Source organism: Bombina bombina, chromosome 5 (assembly GCF_027579735.1).
Source record: "Bombina bombina isolate aBomBom1 chromosome 5, aBomBom1.pri, whole genome shotgun sequence".
Lineage (NCBI taxonomy): Eukaryota > Metazoa > Chordata > Amphibia > Anura > Bombinatoridae > Bombina > Bombina bombina.
The window spans coordinates 658,159,969-658,185,800 of record NC_069503.1 but is presented as its reverse complement, the minus strand read 5'-3'; positions in this window follow the sequence as shown (position 1 = coordinate 658,185,800).

Below are 25,832 nucleotides of genomic sequence, written 5' to 3'. Positions count from 1 at the left end.
ACTATTTATTATAGGGTTTGCGAGGCGGGAGTGCGGCGGTTTAGGGGTTAATACATTTATTATAGTGGCGGCGAAGGTCCGGGCGGCAGATTAGGGGTTAATAAGTGTAGGTAAGGTAGTGGCGACATTGGGGGCGGCAGATTAGGGGTTAATAAATATAATATAGGTGTCAGCGATGTTAGGGGCAGCAGATTAGGGTTTCATAAGTATAATGTAGGTTGCGGCGGTGTCCGGTCGGCAGATTAGGGGTTAATAATATAATGCAGGTGTCAGCGATAGCGGGGGTGGCAGATTAGGGGTTAGTAAGTGTAAGGCTAGGGGTGTTTAGACTCGGGTACATGTTAGGGTGTTAGGTGCAGACTTGGGGCTGCGTTAGGAGCTTAACGCTGCTTTTTTGCAGGTGTTAGGTTTTTTCTAAGCCCAAACTGCCCCATTGTTTCCTATGGGGATATCGTGCACGAGCATGTTTTTCCAGCTAGCCGCTACCATAAGCAACGCTAGTATTGAGGGTTGAAGTGGCAGTAAATATGCCTTTACGCTCCCTTTTTGGAACTTAACACAGCCCTTCAGAGAACTCTAAATACCAGCGTTGTTTGGAAGCAGCGCTAGAAAAAAAACACGCGTATCTAACGCACCCCTTTGGCCGCAAAACTCTAAATCTAGGCATAAGAAAGGAAAAAATATATTTGGGACAAAACAGATTATAAATTAAGGAAAGATAGAAATTATAAACAATCCACTCAGATTTATAATAATAAAAATAAATCCTCAAATAACTACAATAAAAAAAGTGTCATCTAAAGAAAACAAAAATAATTACCAGTATGATAGAGAACCCTATAGAAAATACCATCATCAATATGAAGATAACTATCACTCATTTTCTGATAATACTTACACCAATTATAATTATCAGAATCGAATGGGGGATCAAAAAGAACAAGGATATGAATCTAGGAACACTAATCCATTTAACCACAGGGGTCATAATCATAATCATAATTACAATGATAGGAATCATGAACTAGATGAAGGTTGGCAGAGAACCAGAGTCACTCATCATAGAGAAAGGACTGAAGATTACAGGCCAAGAGAAATTGAAACCAGAAACAGATATGCATTCTTTAGCTAAGATCAAACAGAGTAAGATGAGGATTCTTCTTTTTTAGAGATAGGAGAACGCACATATGGCAAAAGAAAGAAGTCAGACCTATACAGCAAAAGAAGGGAAGATCAGGAACACTCAAATTATCAAAGGGAGAAAATAAGGAAGAACTAAAAACAAAAGGTATTTTTAATTTATCTGACCATCAGCTAATGAAACCACAAATCAATGTTATTATTATTATTATTCTTTATTTATAAAGCCTCATCAAAGATGGAGTACATCAGCGGATATGGCCAATAGGAGGATCGCTTACCCTATATCATCGCCAGGAGAAAAGACACACATAATTCCACTTCCTTGAAAAAGCCTTACGCTTACGGTGAAATGTACATCAGAACTTGGAACTCTAGCAAGTGCTACTACTACTGTTTTACAAGAAAGTTACCAGGACAGGTATCGAGTGGTTATTACTTACCAGATTTTGGCTAGCATAGTCATTTGGTGAGCTACCCATTACCATCCATAAAAAGGGGTCATGATACCACTCCCACCAAAATACTAAAGGTGGTACAGATACCCGAGTGACTGTATGTGTGTAGTATTATTTGTGGCTTTTTATAAAGTTTTTATGTGTTTTAATAAAAAATTATTTACCTAGAGCAGCGGCCTGCGATTGGTGTTATACTGGGAACCTGGCAGTATAAAATCGTTTGTGCATCTTAACCCAGAGCCTGGCTGGCTCTATAAAGCGTGAGTAGCCCCTTCGTAGGACCACTGGTGTGAATATCATTCCCGTAGTTTTTTTTTGTTTTTGCGGTGTGGAAAAACACTTGATTTACCAAGAGTGAGGAGGACTTCACAGATCACACATATCCTTCTAATTAAATTTCAATACTTATGTTCATTTATTTTTCACTTTTTATTTTTCAACAAATAAATTTGTATTCCTCTTAAAAATCAAACTTAAATTTCCACTACAAAATATTCCTACAAACTCCTTAGAAATGATCTGCATATTTAATTGCATGTAGCTCACAGTAGTATGGTGGCTATCATATCTCTCAAATACTTGAAATGTTGTTATCTTTGGATGTCCAATAAAGAAGTGATTTAAATATACAAAGGTGCTTCCACCATATTTCTGTAAGTTGGATATTCAGACGTTTTTTTACATTAACTCCTGGCTTGTATCATTTGATACTTTAGAGCTGGTCAGATTAGATATTTTCTTAATCCAATCTATCCAAAAAAGTAGAGTTTCCAGTACAATAGTAGCTTAAGTGAGCAGTATGTGGGGTCACTGCACCAACTGCAAGTAACAACACGAAATCCACAACAATAGCACCACTTAAAACTTGAAAATCAGGTCTTATTTAATAAAGGAGCAGGTACAAAAATTGGACGAACTACGTTGCAGGCCCCATGCCCTTACTCATGTCCCATACATTGTAAGCTGTGAACACTAATTCTATATACCTAAACACAGGTGTATTACTCCACTCCACCCATATTAACCCTGTATATGTTACACTTGACCAACTACTTACTAACATACAATGTAAACTAGACAGATACAAACATTTGGCCAAGGGATACAAATTCCTATTACATAACACAATTGTTCTTAGAAGGGTAAATTTCACTCGTATTCTCTATTCATACCCTTTGGGATCAATGTCTCTAAGTTATAATCCAAAAGCCTTCATACTTATTTGGAATAGTTCCCTATTACCACCTTGCCTAAGGAACGAAATATAATCTATTATATCACACACTCCTTATAGAAACTTTAAAAGCAACACACATAAACTCATTTCCATCCAATGCATCCCATACGCACACACTCCTTTTACTTGTGCACTATGGAACTCTCACTCTGACTGCAACAAACTTACAACCATTTATGACCTGTTTATTTCAAATACTTTCACCCTTTTAGCAATTACTGAAACCTGGCTATCTTCTTCTAACACTGTTTCCACTGCTGCTCTCACACATGGTAGTCTTCACTTTGGCCATACCCATAGGCTAGGTGAGAAATGTGGCGGCGGTGTTGGGATCCTGCTCTCCCCCTCCTGCACTTATCAGTACCTACCTACAATCCTATCTCTCTCCTTCTCCTTCTTTGAAGTCCACTTTATTCACCTGTTCTCCCCCCTCTCCCTAAAAATGGCAGTCATGTATCGCCCTCCTGGACCTACCTCCCAATTCCTTGACAACTTTGTCACCTGGCTTCCTCACTTTCTCTCTACAAATATTCCAACCCTAATTATTGGGGACTTCAACATTCTCATTGACAACCCATCTATCCCTGCTGCCTCTAAACTTCTTTCACTCACATCCTCCTTCAGTCTCTCACAATCCACCCTATTCCCGACTCACCATGATGGACAATCCATCGACCTGGTATTTTCCTACCTCTGTTCTATATCTAACCTCACCTGTTACCCTTTACCCATTTCAGACCATCACCTAGTCACCTATAATATTAATGCAACAGCTAAACCCAGCCCACTATAACAAAAGTCTCTCATCTGCACTAGACACACTTGCCCCTCCCTAGCTGCGCAAAACATCACGCTATCAGTTGCAGCTCTGGCACTCTCAGCAAACACGCTATTTGCAAAAATGCTTGTGTACTGCTGAGCGTGTCTGGAGGAAAACTCACTCTGAACCTGATTTCATACACTATAAGTTTATTCTTCATTCATGCACTTCTGCCCTTCACTTAGCCAAGCAAACCTACTTCTCTTCTCTCATATCTACTCTTTCCTCAAACCCTAAATGACTCTTCTCCACTTTTAACTCTCTCCTCTACCCACCTGCTCCACCCCCGTCTGTCTTTATTGTACACTGCTCTCTGGTGTTTTTTACTCTCCTGTAACTCTCTTCTGGTACGTGAATAGAGACCCTGTCAATCTGCAAACCACTGCTCTCTGGTGTTTTTTACTCTCTTGTAACTCTCTTGTGGTACGTGAATAGAGACCCTGTCAATCTGCCATCTATTCACTGATCTTCTGTGTTTTTTTACTCTCCTGTAACTCTCTTCTGGTACGTGAATATTTACATAGAGCAAATGATTTTAGTTTGTTAATTTAGTCCTACATCTGTTGTACTGTTATCCAGTGTCTTATTTCTAATGTTCAGTTAATTGCCATGTGATGTTTAATCCTTATCAATACCTGCCATTATTCTAAAATTTATAGCTGTCTTATTCCATAGTTTTAACCTCCCCAACATTTTATTGTCTGTTTACTTAACATCTCACCCTGACCAGACCAGAATCTAACTTTCCAATTTGCCTTTCCAATTGTCTTTGATTACCAATCAACTAAATTTAGTGGACCCAGCTGACTGCCCTCCCTGCATATATTTCATACTAGTTTGGGATGTGCATTACACTGGGCTGTGCATTGCTTTAACAACATATGTTCACATTTTCAAAGTGAACATTTTATAAGTGAGGCAAAAGCAATAGAATTATACAAGAATTCTACAAGGATTGGGCAAGGGGCATGAAAAGGCAGGTACTTTTGTAATATTATGTTTGATATACCGTATTGTTTTCTTATGCCATTGCTACTGTAATACTGTGCCTTATGTGTTTAACTGGTTCACTCTTTTGTAAAAATGCCTAATATCTTCTTATTCCTTTTTGCTGCCTTTTGTCATTATAACAAACTACTCTATTCAATTACTCCTTCTCCCTCTCCTCCTGCACTGTTCATTAGCTCACCTCTCTTAAACTCACCTTACTTTTGTACTCACAAACTTTACCTATTCCTAAACACTCTGTCTCCCCCATGCACCTTGTCTCAAAAGCAGTCTCATTACTGCAAATCTGTATCTCATCTCATGTCACTCTCCCTCTTGCTTTTACTAACTGCTGGTGACATCTCCCCTAATCCTGGTCCCCAGCAACTGCCTAGCCGTGCACATTCATGTTTACCATCCCACAGACTCAAAAAACAAAACTCTGACAACCTTACTCACATTCCTCTTGCATCAAAAGCCAGTACCCCTTTCACTTGTGCACTCTGGAACTCTCGCTCGGTATGCAAAAAAAAAATAACTTCTATACATGACCTCTTTATCTCCCGCTCCCTCAACCTTCTGGCCCTAACAGAAACCTGGCTCTCTCCCCTAGACACAGCATCCACTGCTGCTCTGTCACATGGGGGTCTCCACTTCAGCCACACTCCTAGGTCTGGTAATAGACAAGGAGGTGGTGTAGGTATTTTACTTTCGTCTCGTTGAACCTTTCAACAAATACATCCCATCTCTTCCCTCACATTTTCCTCATTCGAAACCCACATGATTCGCTTATTCTCTCCTCTTTCTATACGTGTTGCAGTCATATACCGTCCTCCTGGCTCCTCAACTCAATTTCTAGATCACTTGGCTGCCTGGCTACCTTATTTCCTTTCCTCAGACACCCCTTCCCTCATTCTTGGTGACTTTAACATCCGTCTTGACAATCCCACTGCCTCCTCTGCAAAACAACTTCTGCAACTCACTTCCTCTTTCGGTTTGTCACAATGGATTGATTCTCACACTCACAAAGATGGTCACTCCCTTGACCTGATCTTTAGCTATCGATGCACTCTTTCAAACTTCACAAACTACCATTTTCGTCTTTCTGACCACCATCTTCTTACTTGCAACATCTCATCACTCCCTATAACTCTCCCTCCTTCTGCTCCTCAGACTAAACTTCACAGAAGCATTATGTCATTAGATCAACAATAGCTTTCTAATTCCCTCAAACCTCTCCTCTCATCCTTCTCCTCCTTCTCCTGCCCTGACCAATCTATCTGCCACTATAATTCCACCCTTACATCCGTCCTTAACAATCTCGCCCCTCTTACCATAGCTCGGAAATCAAACACTCATCCTCAGCCCTGGCATACTCCTCTGACACGATATGTACACAGATGTTCCCATACTGCTTAGTGGCACTGGAGAAAATCTAGGAGTTCAGCTGATTTTCAACATTACAAATTTATCTTGAACTCCTACTACTCTGCCCTTAATTTCCATAAGCAATACTACTTCTCTACTCTTATCTCTAATCTTTCTTCAAACCCAAAACATTTGTTCCCCACTTTCAATACTCTCCTCTGCCCTCTCCCACCTCCTAATACAACTTCTCTGTCAACTCAAGACTTTGCCAACCACTTCAATAACAAAATCGACTCCATCAGAAATGAAATCAGCTCTCAAAATAATTCCATTCTCTCACCCCCTCAAATGCTCTCAATCCACCACAACCCACATAATGTTAAACTTATCTCATTCTCCCCTGTTACTGAGGAAGAAGTTTAGGCACTTATACTGTGCTCTCACCTCACTACCTGTCCCCTTGACCCTATCCCCTCACAGCTACTCCCCTCCCTTTCTGCTACACTTACCCCTATACTAACACACATTTTCAACCTCTCCCTCAGCACCGGTATATTTCCCTCATCACTGAAACATGCACTGGTCACACCTATCCTCAAAAAACCTTCCCTTGATCCTACCTCCCCATCCAACTACCACCCTATTTCCCTCCTCCCTCTTGCATCAAAGCTTCTTGAAAAACTAGTTTATGCACGCCTATCCCATTTCCTTACAATAAACTCCCTCCTTGACCCATTGCAATCTGGATTTTCGTCCCCATCACTCCACACAGCAATTGTTAAGGTTACCATTGACCTACTTACAGCAAAATCAAAAGGCCACTTCTCTCTGCTTATCCTCTTTGATCTGTCCGCAGCCTTTGACACTGTTGACCACCCTCTTTTGCTCCAAAACCTCCAATCCTTTGGCATCTGTGACACAGCCCTCTCGTGGCTCTCATCCTACCTGTCAAACCGTACCTTTAGCGTAGCCTTCTCTGGGGGCCTCCTCTGCCCCTTCACCACTTTCTGTCAGAGTACCGCAAGGCTCTGTCCTCGGTCCCCTTCTCTTCTCAATCTACACATCATCACTAGGTTCCCTAATAAGTCTGACGGTTTACGATATCATTTGTATGCCGACGACACCCAAATCTACTTCTCTGCACCAGAACTATCTCCTTCCTTGCTAACCCGTGTCACTAACTGTTTCTCTCACATCTCTAACTGGATGTCCTCTCACTACCTCAAGCTAAATCTCTCCAAAACTGAGCTCCTTATTTTCCCCCTTCTTCTAAACTCTACACCCCCAATCTCTCTATAACTGTCGACAACTCCATCATTACCCCTACCCTGCATGCCCGATGTCTTGGGGTCACATTTGACTCAGATCTTTCTTTCACTCCTCACATTCAGTCATTGGCTAAAGCTTGCCGCTTCCACCTTAAAAACATCTCTAAAATTTGACACTTCCTTACACAAGACACAACCAAGATCTTAATCCACTCTCTCATTCTTTCCCCCCTCGATTACTGCAACTCTATCCTCTCTGGTCTCCCCACCTGCCGCCTAGCTTCTTTACAATCCATAATGAATGCCTCTGCCAGACTCAGCTTCCTTACACATTCCTCTTCATCTGCTGCACCTCTCTGCCAATCCCTTCACTGGCTTCCTCTTGCCTCTAGGATCAAACACAAAATTCTCATTCTGACATACAAAGCCCTCAACTGCACTGCTCCCCCTATATCTCAGACCTTGTCTCCAGATACTCTCCCTCCTGTCCCTTTTGCTCTGCTCACGACCTCCTATTCTCCTCCTCTCTTGTCACCTCATCACACTCCCATTTACAGGACTTCTCCAGACTGGCTCCCATCTTGTGGAACTCTCTGCCTCGCTCTACAGACTCTCTTCTAGTTTTAAAAGCTTCAAGTGCTCCCTAAATACTCTACTGTTCAGGGATGCATACAACCTACGCTAACCTTTCTTTATACTAGTTCCTCTCCTCCATTGCTATCCCCTGAACCCCCTTAGCATGTAAGCCTAAAAGTCCAGCTGTTTGTAGATCACCTTCTTAAGAGCTGACTACAACAGTGCAACTCTTGGCAGGGCCCTCTACCCATTTTGTCCCTATAATTGTTTTGTTGTACTCCACCTCTGTTTATAGCACGGCGGAATCTGTTGGCACTCTACAAATAACCGATAATAATAATAATAATTGTTCAAGACCTGGCAGACTACTTTTGAAACAAAACTTATACTATCCGAAGCAACATCCCAACACCAACCTGCAATATTCTGTCAACAGGTCCAGTTTCTCATTCTGCCACCCTATGCATCTTCCATCCAGCCACTGAGAATGAAGTTTCCTCATGCCTCACTACCTGCCCACTCAACCCTATCCCTTCCCATCTAATACCCTTCCTATCTTCCACCCTCACTCCTACTCTTACCCACATCTTTAGCCTATTTCTCTCTACCGGCTCATTCCTATCTTCTTTCAAACACGCAAAAGTCACTCCCATACTCAAAGACCCTCCCTTGACCCTAATTCTCCTGAAATTTCCTGCTTCCACTAACATAAAAAAAAACTAGTTTACAATTGCCTAACCCACTTCCTGTCTGCCCACACCTTGCTTGACCCCCTGCAATCCAGATTCCACCCCAAACACTAAAATGAGACTGCCCTTATCAAAGTTACTAATGATCTTCTCTCTGCTAAAAATATTGGTCACTAGTCTATACTCATCTTACTTGACCTCTCAGCTGCCTTCGGCACAGTTGACCACCCCCTCCTCCTACAGAAACTTAGCTCTTTTGGCCTATGTGACACTGCTCTTTCCTGGATTCACTCCTAACTTTCTTACAGGTCTTTTTCTGTGGCATTTGGTGGCAACTCCTCCTCTCCAATGCCTCTGTCTGTTGGAGTACCTCAAGGATCTGTTCTGTGTCCCCTACTCTTCTCCATTTATACTTCTTTGCTGGGTAAACTAATCAACAGTTATGGTTTCAAATATCACCTCTATGCTGATGACACCCAGATCTACCTCTCCACTCCTACTCTCTCTCCCTCTGTCCTTTCTCATGTCAGTGACTGCTTATCTGGTATTTCTTCCTGGACGGCCTCTCACCACCTAAAGATTAACATGTCCAAGACTGAGCTCCTTTTTATCCCCCCTCAAGCTCTACACGATTTGTGACTTCTCTATCCCTGTTGACGGCATCACCATTTCTCCATCATCCCAAGTCCACTGCCTCTGAGTTACACTTGACTCAAATCTATCCTTCGTCCCCCATATCAAATCTCTTTCTACATCTTGCCACAACCATCTATGCAATATTTCCAAGATTCAACCTTTTCTGTGTGCTAACACCACAAAGCAAATAATCCACTCCCTTGTTATTTCCTGATCGGACTACTGCAATAACCTATTTACTAGCCTTCCTCTTTCCTGTCTCTCCCCCCTTCAATCCATCCTAAATGCCTCTGCCAGGCTGATCCACCTTTCCCGTCACTCTGTATCTGCTGCACCTCTCTGCGAGTCCCTTCATTGGCTCCCCATACACAGCAGAATTAAATTCAAAAATCTCACCCTTGCATACAAAGCGTTCACCAACACCACCACCCTCTACCTATCCTATCTATTCAACAAGTATACTCCAGCCCTCCCACTAAGATCCAACAATGACCTGCTCCTTGCATCTGTGACTATCACCTCTTCTCATGCTAGACTGCAGGATTTCTGTCATGCAGCACCTACCCTCAGGAACACTCTCCCTTGTGCTGTCAGGTTTTGCTCTAATCTTTCTTCCTTTAAATGCTCTCTGAAGACTTTTCTGTTCAGAGAAGCCTACCACCCAACTCAATAATATTTATCTTACCTAACAATATTTCCTTCATCTATTTCTGCATTAACACCTTTCTCAATCTTGCAGTTCTCCCCTCCTGTTTCTCAACCTCCTATCCTTCTTGATTGTAAGTTCCCATGGGAATAGGGCCCTCAATTCCTCCTGTATGTGTTTATTATTTTTGTCCTGTCTCTTACAAGTTTTATTTTATTGTTTTATTTAAATGAATTGTATCCATGGACAGCACTGCGGAATATGTTGGCACTTCATATATAAAGTATAATAATAGTAATACTATTATCTGAAACCTCAATTAAGAAATTATGGCCTAGATTTGGAGTTTGGCGGTAGCCGTGAAAACCAGCGTTAGAGGCTCCTAACGCTGGTTTTAGGCTAACTCCAGTATTTGGAGTCACTCAAAAAAGGGTCAGCTGCGACTTTTCCATACCGCAGATCCCCTTACGTCATTTGCGTATCCTATCTTTTCAATGGGATCTTTCTAACTCTGGTATTTAGAGACGTGTCTGAAGTGAGCATTAGAAATCTAAAGACAAAACTCCAGCCGCAGAAAAAATTCAGTAGTTAAGAGCTTTCTGGGCTAACGCCGGTTCATAAAGTTCTTAACTACTGTACTCTAAAGTATACTAACACCCATAAACTACTAAATATAATTTTAATCTAACGAAATTAATTAACTCTTATTAAATAAATTATTCCTATTTAAAGATAAATACTTACCTGTAAAATAAACCCTAATATAGCTACAATATAAATTATATTTATATTATAGCTATTTTAGGATTAATATTTATTTTACAGGTAGCTTTGTAATTATTTTAACCAGGTACAATAGCTATTAAATAGTTAAGAACTATTTAATAGCTAAAATAGTTAAAATAATTAAAAATGTACCTGTAAAATAAATCCTAACCTAAGTTACAATTAAACCTAACACTACACTATCAATAAATTAATTAAATAAAATACCTATAATTATCTACAATTAAACCTAACACTACACTATCAATAAATAAATTAAATACAATTCCTACAAATAAATACAATGAATTAAACTAACTAAAGTACAAAAAATAAAAAAGAACTAAGTTACAAAAAATAAAAAAATATTTACAAACATTAGAAATATATTACAACAATTCTAAACTAATTACACCTACTCTAAGCCCCCTAATAAAATAACAAAGCCCCCAAAATAAATAAATGCCCTACCCTATTCTAAATGACTAAAGTTCAAAGCTCTTTTACCTTACCAGCCCTGAACAGGGCCCTTTGCGGGGCATGCCCCAAGAAGTTCAGCTCTTTTGCCTGTAAAAAAAACACATACAATACCCCCCCCCAACATTACAACCCACATACCCCTAATCTAACCCAAACCCCTCTTAAATAAACCTAACACTAAGCCGCCGAAGATCTCCCTACCTTGAGTCGTCTTCACCCAGCCAAGCCAAATTCTTCATCCAAGCGGAGCAAGAAGAGGTCCTCCATCTGGTAGAAGTCTTCATCCAAGCGGGGCAGAAGAGGTCTTCCATCCGATTGAAGTCTTCATCCAAGAGGCATCTTCTATCGTCATCCATCCGGAGTGGAGCGGCAGCATCCTGAAGACCTCCCACGCGGAACATCCATCCTGGCCGACGACTGAACGACGAATGAAGGTTCCTTTAAATGACGTCATCCAAGATGGCGTCCCTCGAATTCTGATTGGCTGATAGGATTCTATCAGCCAATCGGAATTAAGGTAGGAATATTCTGATTGGCTGATGGAATCAGCCAATCAGAATCAAGTTCAATCCGATTTGCTGATCCAATCAGCCAATCAGATTGAGCTCGCATTCTATTGGCTGTTCCGATCAGCTAATAGAATGCAAGCTCAATCTGTTTGGCTGATTCAATCAGCCAATCAGATTTTTCCTACCTTAATTCCGATTGGCTGATAGAATCCTATCAGCCAATCGGAATTTGAGGGACGCCATCTTGGATGACGTAATTTAAAGGAACCGTCAGCCAGGATGGATGTCGGAGGTCTTCAAGATGCTGCCGCTCCGCTCCGGATGGATGACGATAGAAGATGCCTCTTGGATGAAGACTTCAATCGGATGGAAGACCTCTTCTGCCCCGCTTGGATGAAGACTTCTACCGGATGGAGGACCTCTTCTTGCTCCGCTTGGATGAAGAATTTGGCTAGGCTGGGTGAAGACGACTCAAGGTAGGGAGATCTTCAGGGGCTTAGTGTTAGGTTTATTTAAGGGGGGTTTGGGTTAGAGTAGGGGTATGTGGGTTGTAATGTTGGGGGGGGGTATTGTATGTTTTTTTTTACAGGCAAAAGAGCTGAACTTCTTGGGGCATGCCCCGCAAAGGGCCCTGTTCAGGGCTGGTAAGGTAAAAGAGCTTTGAACTTTAGTAATTTAGAATAGGGTAGGGCATTTTTTTATTTTGGGGGGCTTTGTTATTTTATTAGGGGGCTTAGAGTAGGTATAATTAGTTTAAAATTGTTGTAATATATTTCTAATGTTTGTAAATATTTTTTTATTTTTTGTACTTTAGTTAGTTTAATTCATTGTATTTATTTGTAGGAATTGTATTTAATTAATTTATTGATAGTGTAGTGTTAGGTTTAATTGTAACTTAGGTTAGGATTTATTTTACAGGTAAATTTGTAATTATTTTAACTATTTTAGCTATTAAATAGTTCCTAACTATTTAATAGCTATTGTACCTGGTTAAAATAATTACAAAGTTACCTGTAAAATAAATATTAATCCTAAAATAGCTATAATATAAATATAATTTATATTGTAGCTATATTAGGGTTTATTTTACAGGTAAGTATTTATCTTTAAATAGGAATAATTTATTTAATAAGAGTTAATTAATTTCGTTAGATTAAAATTATATTTAATTTAGGGGGGTGTTAGTGTTAGGGTTAGACTTAGCTTTAGGGGTTAATACATTTATTAGAATAGCGGTGAGCTCCAGTCGGCAGATTAGGGGTTAATGTTTGAAGTTAGGTGTCGACGATGTTAGGGAGGGCAGATTAGGGGTTAATACTATTTATTATAGGGTTAGTGAGGCGGATTAGGGGTTAATAACTTTATTATAGTAGCGCTCAGGTCCGGTCGGCAGATTATGGGTTAATAAGTGTAGGTAGGTGGAGGCGACGTTGTGGGGGGCAGATTAGGGGTTAATAAATATAATATAGGGGTCGGCGGTGTTAGGGGCAGCAGATTAGGGGTACATAGGGATAATGTAAGTAGCAGCGGTTTATGGAGCGGCAGATTAGGGGTTAATAATAATATGCAGGGGTCAGCAATAGCGGGGGCGGCAGATTAGGGGTTAATAAGTGTAAGGCTAGGGGTGTTTAGACTCGGGGTACATGTTAGAGTGTTAAGTGCAGACGTAGGAAGTGTTTCCCCATAGCAAACAATGGGGCTGCGTTTGGAGCTGAACGCTTCTTTTTTGCAGGTGTAAGTTTTTTTTTCAGCTCAAACAGCCCCTTGTTTCCTATGGGGGAATCGTGCACGAGCACGTTTTTTAGGCTGGCCGCGTCCGTAAGCTACTCTGGTATCGAGAGTTGCAGTTGCGTTAAATATGCTCTACGCTCCTTTTTTTGAGCCTAACGCTGACATTCTGTGGACTCTCAATACCAGAGTTATTTTAAAGGTGCGGCCAGAAAAAAGCCATTGTTAGCTACGCGGGTCGTTACCGACAAAACTCTAAATCTAGCCGTATGTGTGCTGCAGAAAAAAAGGACTACAGGGCATTAAGATCCCTACCTCTAATTGTTTACTTATTTTGCACAATCCTATCATGAATCCTTTGTGTGGTGTTACCTAGATAGATCTTGCCACATAGACTTTTAATTAAGTATACAACAAAGGTGGCATTACATGAAAAATAACCATTGCATTTACATTTCTGACCTGTTCTAGGATGTAAAAAAAACTATACACTTTCATTAAATTATTGCAGCAATTTAAACATGAAAACACACCCATTATTCTTTAAAGTAATGAACCCTGTTTTACATGGAAAAAAAGTTACTCCTAATATCTGCCCTAACTAACTCATCCCTCAAATTCGAAGGACATGCGTAAAATGGCATGGGAATAAAGTATCCACTCCAGGATTACAATCTCTCACAATATGCCAATGTTTTAAATTATATGTTGGATCTTATAAGTCAAAGTATTAAATTCATATACAAATACAATTCTTTGTCCATCTGTCTGTTTCTCCATAACTTTCTCCATAGCCTGACATCTTGATATATTAATCACACCTTTAATACCCTTTTGAAAAACTGAGGCTGGATACCCCCTAGCTAAAAAGCATTGGCCCATCTCTTCTAATCAAGCACTTCATCGTTGACATTCCTCCTCACCCTCAAAAATGTACTATGTGATTGTTCTATAGAAAGTGAAGGGGTACTAAAATAGTTTAATAAACTATTACTGTCTGTGCTTTTTCTAAACAGATCTGTCATCATAATATGACCCGGTTTGAATACTTTAGTATTGAAACAAAATTATATATTCTTCACTCAAAGATAAGGTGATATGGGGTCACCAAACCATTTGTTGAAAATATCATATTTAAAGAGCCGGAAGATGGATCCTGTGAAAGTTGCCAAGGCTGTGACCCATCAGGGACAATTATTAGGAGCCCATGCAGCCCAGCTTCAAGATTTGGAAACCTCCTGCAAGTCAAAATTGTTTCTTTCCATCTGGCTATTTGTGGCTAACAAAACATGATTTCCTAGCCCTAAATAATTCCGGTGCAGCTGGTATTTTTATGGACATTACCTTGGCCATCAATCTGGAAATCTTCTATAGTATAGAAGGAACAGACACTCATGGTTCCCACTATAATTTTTAATAATAGTGTTTACATCAGACAATATTGTACTGGCACTAAGGGGTTAATGTATTCCCCCATAGACTTCAATGGAGCGAGAAAAAAATAATAACATCCTATTCACTCACAAACCTGATCACATTTTCTCAAGTGCGATAACTCAACATAAAAATATTAATATTTCACATTCCAATGTTCTTCACATATGTTTTATTTATTCATAAATAGATTTTTTTATATCTATCTGATGTTTTTTGTAAAATATATTTTTATATATCTCTATCTATCTATCTATCTATCTATCTATCTATCATCTATCTATCTATCAATCTATATATAAAATTATACATAGGCATATATACATATCCATCTTAAGACATGTATATGTATGTATCTCTATGTTAAGTCCTTTTTTTATAACACCGGAAACCTTATATATTATTTTTTTACTCATTTTTATTATGAGTGAAACTGTACTTTAAAATCTATTTTTTATGTGTTTTGTTACACTTTTTTGTTTCACGTAACAGTTAACCAGAGCTCTAAAATCACAATAATCATTCTAGCATAAATTGTGATTGCACTCATGCATTCACATTTACTTTAATCTTTTAATATAAGTTCTCCTTCCAATGTGCGCAAACAGCCGTCATAAACCCAATATTGCTCGCTCAAAACAGTTTGTGCACCACTTGCAATGTGGTCCTGAATTTTCTGAATTCTCTGATATTTTCTCTTAAAATAAAAGCCAAAACCTAACCCACCAATTCATCTTACGATTGTGAGATTGAGCTCCTTCCCAGTACACCAGTTCTGAAAGGGAAAAATTTTCCTCTCTCTAAACCAGAATCTAATGCCTTTGAAGAATATAGAACATATAATTTAGAGCAGGGATTCATCAGACCATCTTCTTCTGTGGCAGGGGATTTTATTTTTCTTGGTTGAGAAAAAAGGTCTTTGTCCTTGTATATATTTTTGAGAACTAAATTGCATCACCATAAAGGATAGTTACCTCATTCCTTTAATTCTGGAGTTGTTTGATGCATTACAGGGAGCAAATTTTTCACCAAATTAGATTTAAGAGGAGTATATAATCTGATTTGAATTAAGACTGACCAGGATGGAAAATTGCCTTCAATACCCATTAAGGCCATTATGAGTATTTGGTCATGCCATTCAGTTTTTCACAGTTTTGTTAATTAAATTTGCAGAGACTGTTTTAATAAATTTGTAATATTTTATCTAGATGACATCCTCATTTATTCCAAGACTTTTGAAGGTCACGTTAGCCAAGTCAAAACCGTTCTCCAACTGATGAGGAAACAACAACTCTATGCTAAATTAGAGAAATATCTCTTCCATAAAGACAGAATTCCATTCCTGGGTTGCTTAAATGTATTTGAAAACCAAAAAAATTATTTTGTGTTTGAGACAGAAAAAAACAATTTAAAAAAGTTTCCAATTTACTTCTATTATCAAATTTGTTTTGTTCCTATGATATTCTGTATTAAAGAGATACCTAGGTAGGCATTTGAAGCACTAGAAGGCAGGAAATAGTGCTGCCATCTAATGCTTTTGTAAATGGATAACATTCTTGCAAAACTGCTGCCATATAATGCTCCAGAAATGGTTCGGCTCTTCAGCTTACGTCCCTTCTTTTCAACAGAAGATACCATGGCCTAGATTTGGAGTTTGGCGGTAGCAGTGAAAACCAGCGTTAGAGGCTCCTAACGCTGGTTTTTAGGCTACCGCCGGTATTTGGAGTCAGTAAGGAAAGGGTCACTTTTCAGCCGTGACTTTTCCATAAAAACAGATCCCCTTGCGTCAATTGCGTATCCTATCTTTTCAATGGGATCTTTCTAACTCCGGTATTTAGAGTCGTGTCTGAAGTGAGCATTAGAAATCTAACGACAAAACTCCAGCCGCAGAAAAAAGTCAGTAGTTAAGAGCTTTCTGGGCTAACGCCGGTTCATAAAGCTCTTAACTACTGTGCTCTACAGTACACTAACACCCATAAACTACCTATGTACCCCTAAACCGAGGTCCCCCCACATCGCCGCCACTCGATTATTTTTTTTTAACCCCTAATCTGCCGACCGCCACCTACGTTATACTTATGTACCCCTAATCTGCTGCCCCTAACACCGCCGACACCTATATTATATTTATTAACCCCAAACCTGCCCCCCCACAACGTCGCCGCCAGCTACCTACAATAATTAACCCCTAATCTGCCGACCGCCACCTACGTTATACTTATGTACCCCTAATCTGCTGCCCCTAACACCGCCGACCCCTATATTATATTTATTAACCCCTAATCTGCCCCCTCAACGTCGCCTCCACCTGCCTACACTTATTAACCCCTAATCTGCCGAGCGGACAGCACCACTATTATAATAAAGTTATTAACCCCTAATCCGCCTCACTAACCCTATAATAAATAGTATTAACCCCTAATCTGCCCTCCCTAACATCGACCGACATCTAACTTCAAACATTAACCCCTAATCTGCCGACTGGAGCTCACCGCTATTCTAATAAATATATTAACCCCTAAAGCTAAGTCTAACCCTAACACTAACACCTCCCTAACTTAAATATAATTTAAATCTAACGAAATTAATTAACTCTTATTAAATAAATGAATCCTATTTAAAGCTAAATACTTACCTGTAAAATAAATCCTAATATAGCTACAATATAAATTATAATTATATTATAGCTATTTTAGGATTAATATTTATTTTACAGGTAACTTTGTATTTATTTTAACCAGGTACAATAGCTATTAAATAGTTAAGAACTATTTAATAGCTAAAATAGTTAAAATAATTACAAAATTACCTGTAAAATAAATCCTAACCTAAGTTACAATTAAACCTAACACTAGACTATCAATAAATAAATTAAATACAATACCTACAATTATCTACAATTAAACCTAACACTACACTATCAATAAATGAATTAAATACAATATCTACAAATAAATACAATTAAATAAACTAACTAAAGTACAAACAATAAAAAAGAGCTAAGTTACAAAAAATAAAAAAATATTTACAAACATTAGAAAAATATTACAACAATTTTAAACTAATTACACCTACTCTAAGCCCCCTAATAAAATAACAAAGCCCCCCAAAATAAAAAAATGCCCTACCCTATTCTAAATTACAAAAGTTCAAAGCTCTTTTACCTTAACAGCCCTGAACAGGGCCCTTTGCGGGGCATGCCCCAAGAAATTCAGCTCTTTTGCCTGTAAAAAAAACACATACAATACCCCCCCCAACATTACAACCCACCACCCACATACCCCTAATCTAACCCAAACCCCCTTAAATAAACCTAACACTAAGCCCCTGAAGATCTTCCTACCTTGTCTTCACCTCACCGGGTATCACACCGATCCGTACTGGCTCCGATATCTTCATCCAACCCAAGCGGGGGCTATACATCCACTGAAGAAGTCCAGAAGAGGGTCCAAAGTCTTCATCCTATCCGGGAAGAAGAGTAGATCCGGACCGGCAACCATCTTCTTCCAAGCGGCATCTTCTATCTTCATCCGATGAGGACTGGCTCCATCTTGAAGACCTCCACCGCGGACCCATCTTCTTCCGACGACGACTTCCCGACGAATGACGGTTCCTTTAAGGGACGTCATCCAAGATGGCGTCCCTCGAATTCCGATTGGCTGATAGGATTCTATCAGCCAATCGGAATTAAGGTAGGAAAATTCTGATTGGCTGATGGAATCAGCCAATCAGAATCAAGTTCAATCCGATTGGCTGATCCGATCAGCCAATCAGATTGAGATCGCATTCTATTGGCTGATCGGAACAGCCAATAGAATGCAAGCTCAATCTGATTGGCTGATTGAATTAAGGTAGGAAAATCAGCCAATCAGAATCAAGTTCAATCCGATTGGCTGATCCGATCAGCCAATCAGATTGAGCTCGCATTCTTTTGGCTGATCGGAACAGCCAATAGAATGCGAGCTCAATCTGATTGGCTGATTGAATCAGCCAATCGGATTAAACTTGATTCTGATTGGCTGATTCCATCAGCCAATCAGAATTTTCCTACCTTAATTCCGATTGGCTGATAGAATCCTATCAGCCAATCGGAATTCGAGGGACGCCATCTTGGATGACGTTCCTTAAAGGAACCGTCATTCGTTGGGAAGTCGTCGTCGGAAGAAGATGGGTCCGCGGTGGAGTTCTTCAAGATGGAGCCGGTCCTCATCGGATGAAGATAGAAGATGCCGCTTGGAAGAAGATGGTTGCAGGTCCGGATCTACTCTTCTTCCCGGATAGGATGAAGACTTTGGACCCTCTTCTGGACTTCTTCAGTGGATGTCTAGCCCCCGCTTGGGTTGTTTAAGGGGGGTTTGGGTTAGATTAGGGGTATGTGGGTGGTGGGTTGTAATGTTGGGGGGGGTATTGTATGTGTTTTTTTACAGGCAAAAGAGCTGAATTTCTTGGGGCATGCCCCGCAAAGGGCCCTGTTCAGGGCTGGTAAGGTAAAAGAGCTTTGAACTTTTGTAATTTAGAATAGGGTAGGGCATTTTTTTATTTTGGGGGGCTTTGTTATTTTATTAGGGGCTTAGAGTAGGTGTAATTAGTTTAAAATTGTTGTAATATTTTTCTAATGTTTGTAAATAGTTTTTTATTTTTTGTAACTTAGTTCTTTTTTATTTTTTGTACTTTAGTTAGTTTATTTAATTGTATTTTTTTGTAGATATTGTATTTAATTAATTTATTGATAGTGTAGTATTAGGTTTAATTGTAGATAATTGTAGGTATTGTATTTAATTTATTTATTGATAGTCTAGTGTTAGGTTTAATTGTAACTTAGGTTAGGATTTATTTTACAGGTAATTTTGTAATTATTTTAACTATTTTAGCTATTAAATAGTTCTTAACTATTTAATAGCTATTGTACCTGGTTAAAATAAATACAAAGTTACCTGTAAAATAAATATTAATCCTAAAATAGCTATAATATAATTATAATTTATATTGTAGCTATATTAGGATTTATTTTACAGGTAAGTATTTAGCTTTAAATAGGATTAATTTATTTAATAAGAGTTAATTAATCTCGTTAGATTTAAATTATATTTAAGTTAGGGGGGTGTTAGTGTTAGGGTTAGACTTAGCTTTAGAGGTTAATACATTTATTAGAATAGCGGTGAGCTCCAGTCGGCAGATTAGGGGTTAATGTTTGAAGTTAGGTGTCGGCGATGTTAGGGAGGGCAGATTAGGGGTTAATACTATTTATTATAGGGTTGGTGAGGCGGATTAGGGGTTAATAACTTTATTATAATAGCGGTGCAGTCCGGTTGGCAGATTAGGGGTTAATAAGTGTAGGCAGGTGGAGGCGACGTTGTGGGGGGCAGATTAGGGGTTAATAAATATAATATAGGGTTCGGCGATGTTAGGGCAGCAGATTAGGGGTACATAGGGATAATGTAAGTAGCGGCAGTTTACGGAGCGGCAGATTAGGGGTTAAAAATAATATGCAGGTTTCAGCGATAGTGGGGGCGGCAGATTAGGTGTTAATAAGTGTAAGGTTAGGAGTGTTTAGACTCGGGGTACATGTTAGAGTGTTAGGTGCAGACGTAGGAAGTGTTTCCCATAGACAACAATGGGGCTGCGTTAGGAGCTGAACGCTGCTTTTTTGCAGGTGTAAGTTTTTTTCAGCTCAAACAGCCCCATTGTTTCCTATGGGGGAATCGTGCACGAGCACGTTTTTTAGGCTGGCCGCGTCCGTAAGCAACTCTGGTATCGAGAGTTGCAGTGGCGTTAAATATGCCTGTACGCTCCCTTTTTTGGAGCCTAACGCAGCCATTCTGTGGACTCTCAATACCAGAGTTATTTTAAAGGTGCGGCCAGAAAAAAGCCAGCGTTAGCTACGCGGGTCGTTACCGACAAAACTCTAAATCTAGCCGCAAGAGAACTAAGAAAAAATAATAATAGAAGTAAATTAGAAAGTTGTTTAAAATAGCATGTTCTATCTGAATCATGAAATCATTGTAGATGATCCATTTATATAACCCATCTGGGAGTGTTTTTGTAAAAATATATAGTTTTGCATATTTTAAAATAACAATGTGCTGATTTTCAGACTCCTAACCAAGCCCAAAAATTTTAGATGTAAACTGATGCCTGCAGAATCTTGTTGTTTGTCTTTTTATATGCAGGGGGGGGGGAGGGAGAGAGTGTTTGTCTTTCATGCTTTCCCAGCCCCTTTCAATGGGTGTACCAGTCTAACCTCATCAACAGTACTAAACTGGTAGCTTATAAGTATGTTTTTAAAAAGTGTTATACTGGATTTTTATATCAGTATCTGTGCATATTCTTCTTTATATTATGTCTATTACATGCAGTTATATGAAATTGGTGTATACTGTCCCTTTATTAACACCATGTGGCTTTCACATTGATCTCAATAAAGTATTTTCCATTCTTCAATGGCTTCAGCCAGACTCAATTAAAGCTTTACAATGCTTACTTGGCTTTGCAAATTATTATTTGAAGTATATTAGATGTTTCTCTACTCTATTTGAGCCCTTGATGGTTTTTACTTGAAAGAATGCCATAATGAAATCTTGGAATGAGATGGTGCTTTAACTACAGCTCTGATACTACATTGCTTAGACATGGCACTCCAATTCATCATATAAGTAGATGCCTCTGATATATTAGAGCTGATGCAGTGCTTTTTCCCAAAAATACCCATAGACAAACCAAATACATCCAGCTGCATTTTTCTAAAAAATTATCTCTTTTAGAATGCAACTACAATGGAGGAAACAAAGAACTTCTTGCTCTCGAAATGGCATTCAGCGAATAGAGACATTTGTTAGAAGGTACCACAGACCTATTCCTTATACTAATGGATCTCAAGATCCTGATTTACCTTCAAAAAAATCCTAAACATCTGAACCCATGCCAAGGGCGACGGTCCCTGTTTTTCACATGCTTTAAGTTAATACTTTCCTACGTTCCTGGATTTAACAATAATAACTTTAAGGCAGATACCCTATCCAGACAATTTCCTTCTGAAAAACTGTTTGACTCAGAACCAGCAAATATCCAACCCGAGTAATCTGTGTACTTACAAATTCCATGCTCAAGAACTCAAGAATGCCTAAAACAAAATTCCTACAGGCTTTAAAGAGCCCAAAATGTTTTTGTTCCAAGACTTCTTCCGAATTAATTTTGAAATAGGCTTATGGCTCTCCCATATCTGGGAATCCAAAAATCCAGAAAAAAATCTTTAAAACTGAAGCCTGTGTTTTGGTGGCCTAAATTTTCACAAGACATAGAAAATTATGCAACTGCTTGTCATAGTTGTGCTATTAATATGTTTTTGAGGTTATTGCTAGCTGGTTTACTAAAATTGTTGCCTCTTTTTCACCAACCCTGGACTCATATAACAATGGACTTCATAGTTTTTCTACCTGTCTCCAGAGGAAATACTTTTACATGAGTCGTAGTAGATCGATTTTCCAAAATGGCACCTTTTGTTTCTCTTACCTGAACTACCAAAAGCCACTGGACTTTCCAAACTGTTTATAGAGCATATAGTCAGAATCCATGGTCTTCCTATTGACTTAGTCAATAGAGGCACACAGTTCACTTAACATTTCTTGAGAGCAGTTTGTAGTAAACTTGACATCACATTTTTTAGGAAAACATAATAAACACAGAGAGAAGTGCACTCTCAGGAACAAACAACCAGTTCAATAACTTGTTCTATGGGTGCAGCTTCTTTTTAGACCTTTAGTATATCAGTCTGATCCCGCCTATTATGATCAGTACAGAACCAAAATACCAGGCAATTCCTCTCTGAACAAGGAACATGGCAATCCCAGATTATCGTTTTGGCAACCCCAGATGAATATTGGGGCAAGCAGACATGGACTCCTTGCTCAGTGTTCTTAGAGGAATATGGCTGCACCTCACTGACAAGGCCCAAAGAAGGCCGAAACAATCATCTGGGGTTGTTGTGCTCCTTGGTCAGAGAAGAATTGCCTGGTAATTTGGTGCCGTACTGACAGTAATAGGCGGGGTCAGACTGATATAATACAGGAAAGTTCTACTCTGTGAACAGCATTACTCATCCTCAATCCTCAAGGTATACACTTTACCCTGTGATACTCTGTCAGGATGGCAACATACAATTCATAGTACATTGTCCTCTTAGGCAACCTCTTCTAAGTCTTAATGTTCACCTCTGATTGAGGAGTTCTTAAGAAGTCTTGTGAGTCTTTCACTAATGTAATATAGTGATCCAAGCTGCTTCCATATCTGTATAGGCAAATACTTTTGCTCCTGTTTGTTTCTTGAATATTTATACTGTTAACCAGTGCAAGAACAAGGACAATGGTAACATAAGTGTGCATGCTATTGGCTCACTGAACCAACCCCAAAGAGCAAAAATAAATCCACAACAGCAGAATGATTTAAAACTTGAAATCACACATTTTATTCCATAGAGAAGCAGGTCTAAATATTGACCAAACTGTATTTTGGGCTCCACGCCCTACTCATGTCTCATATATTGTTAGCTGTGAACACTAATCCTATATACCTACACACAAGTGTATTACTCGACCAATCTTAACCCCTTATATGTTACACTTAACCAACTACTCACAGTGCCACCTTGTAATTACTTAAATGTATACTTTACAGATATAAAATGGAGCCAAAGGATACAAAATCATATTACATAGCAAAATTATTCTTACAAGAATAAATTCCATTATAATGTTCTAATTATAACCTTTGGGATCCATGTCTCTAACTTATAAATCTAAAAGCTTTATATTTCTTTAAAAAATATCCATATTACAACCTCACCTAGAGACAGGAATATAATCTATAATCTGAAACCTCAATTGAGAAATTGACGGTTCAGCATAGAATGCCCCCTAAATTAAAGTAATAAAAGTAGGTGAGGTTAAACATTGTGTGTATATAGATGTATAATATACCAGAAAGGGATATAAAAAGGCGCACTGTTGGGGAAAAAATAAATGCAATTTAAAAAATAAAATGTCTCTAGATAAGATCGTGATCTACCGTACTAGGCTTTTGTGCTATAGCCGTGACAGTCAATGTCTGTAGAAGATGGTCTTCACTGGTGATCTTTGAAAATATAAGGCAGCTCCTCTTGATCCCAGAGAGTGGGGAAAAAACTGTTAGAAGACAAAGATGGAGATAGCGTGGTAACGTTTCATAAATGAGATTAAATGTTGAAAGGTAATGTGCTTACCAAATACTGTGGCACTGAACTGTGACCAGTGCAAATTCGCTTGCTAGCACTTAAACAGTGGCTAGTACACTGCAGGTGGAACACCTCATTGGAATCTCCTTTTGGTTGTGGCTCAGGATATTCTTTTTCTAAAAATCTGTTATATAAAATTTGACTCTGTTCCAAAAAAATATCAAAATCAGTGCAATTGCGTCTTATCCTTCAAAATTGGCTGTATGGAATAATATGTATCCAATTTCTTTGATGGTTGCTGTGATAGTTTAGAAAGCTGTTACTGTCTACATCTTTGAAGTAAGTCTTAGATGTAATATTATTGTTATCGAGGCTCAATATAAGATCCAGGTATTCGATATTTTGTGCTTGGATATTGGCTGTGAATTATATGCCCATATCATTGCTGTTTAGGTGGTCTATGAAACTAACTGCTGTGGTCCTGTCACCCTCCTAAAGAAAAATACATCTTACATCTAAGACTTACTTCAAAGATGTCGACAGTAACAGCTTTCTAAACTATCACAGCAACCATCAAAGAAATTGGATACATAATATTCCATACAGCCAATTTTGAAGGATAAGACGCAATTGCACTGATTTTGATATTTTTTTGGAACAGAGTCAAATTTTATATAACAGATTTTTAGAAAAAGAATATCCTCCATCTTTACTTGACAAAGCATTAGATAGAGCAATAAAACTAAATAGAGATGATATCCTAACTTAAAAGAAGGTCAATAGTCAACAGTCAGATTTTGGGGCTAAAGACACACTTTTCATAACACAATACAATTCTGATTTTCAAAAAATACAACACATATTACATAAACATTGGCACATAATCCAAAGACATCCTGTTCTAAGACATTTAGTGAAGGATAAACCCAAAATTGTTTATAGGAGAGCACCAACACTTAGAAATAAGCTTGCTCCTAGCAAAAAAGTGAAACACAAACAAGATAAAAAAGTCAAGCAGAATCTCATTTGAAATAAAGGGATATTCGACCTATATGGGATCTATAGATGTGGAAAAACAGGATCTGGATCATGCAAATTTATAAAATCTGGTATCAAAAACTTTAAATCAACGGTCACAGGTGAAACCTTTCAAATTCCAATATTTTTCAATTGTGATGCATCTTTTACAGTCTATCTTATGGAGTGTATATGTGGCCTCCAGTATGTAGGCCGCACCACTAGGAAATTGATGGGGGGAACATCACCGTAACTGTAAAAATTCCAAAAAGAACAATATTAAACATAGTATACCCAATCATTGCTTAACTAAACATAATGGAAATCCATATATTTTTAAGTATGTTCCTATTGACCATGTCCCGAAAAATTTCAATTATAACAGGTTGATTAGGCTTAGACAACGTGAGACATATTGGATCTATCAATTGAAGACACAACATCCATTTGTGTTGAATGCAAATTTGGATCTGGCAGCCTTCAATTGATAGATTCCTCACTATTTACGTCACCATTTCTTCCAAGACAAACATTTGGGCACAATTGCCAATTACCAATCTGTCAACCTTGTTTGGCGGATGCACTTGCAATTATTTTCACTTATATAAGTCAGATACAACGACAAACATTAAGTATTCAAATTATGTTGACACTTGAACTACAACACTTCAACTTCCAAACCTTACATTAACACCTCAAGTATTTACATTATGATGAAATTTGAATTATAACACTCTATCTTTCTTACTTTACATCAACACACACCCATCTTCATTTTCATACACCATCTGATAACTTTACACTATTTATACAACTATACCATAGTAATGACCAATCATTATCGATATATGAATTATACACTAAATACA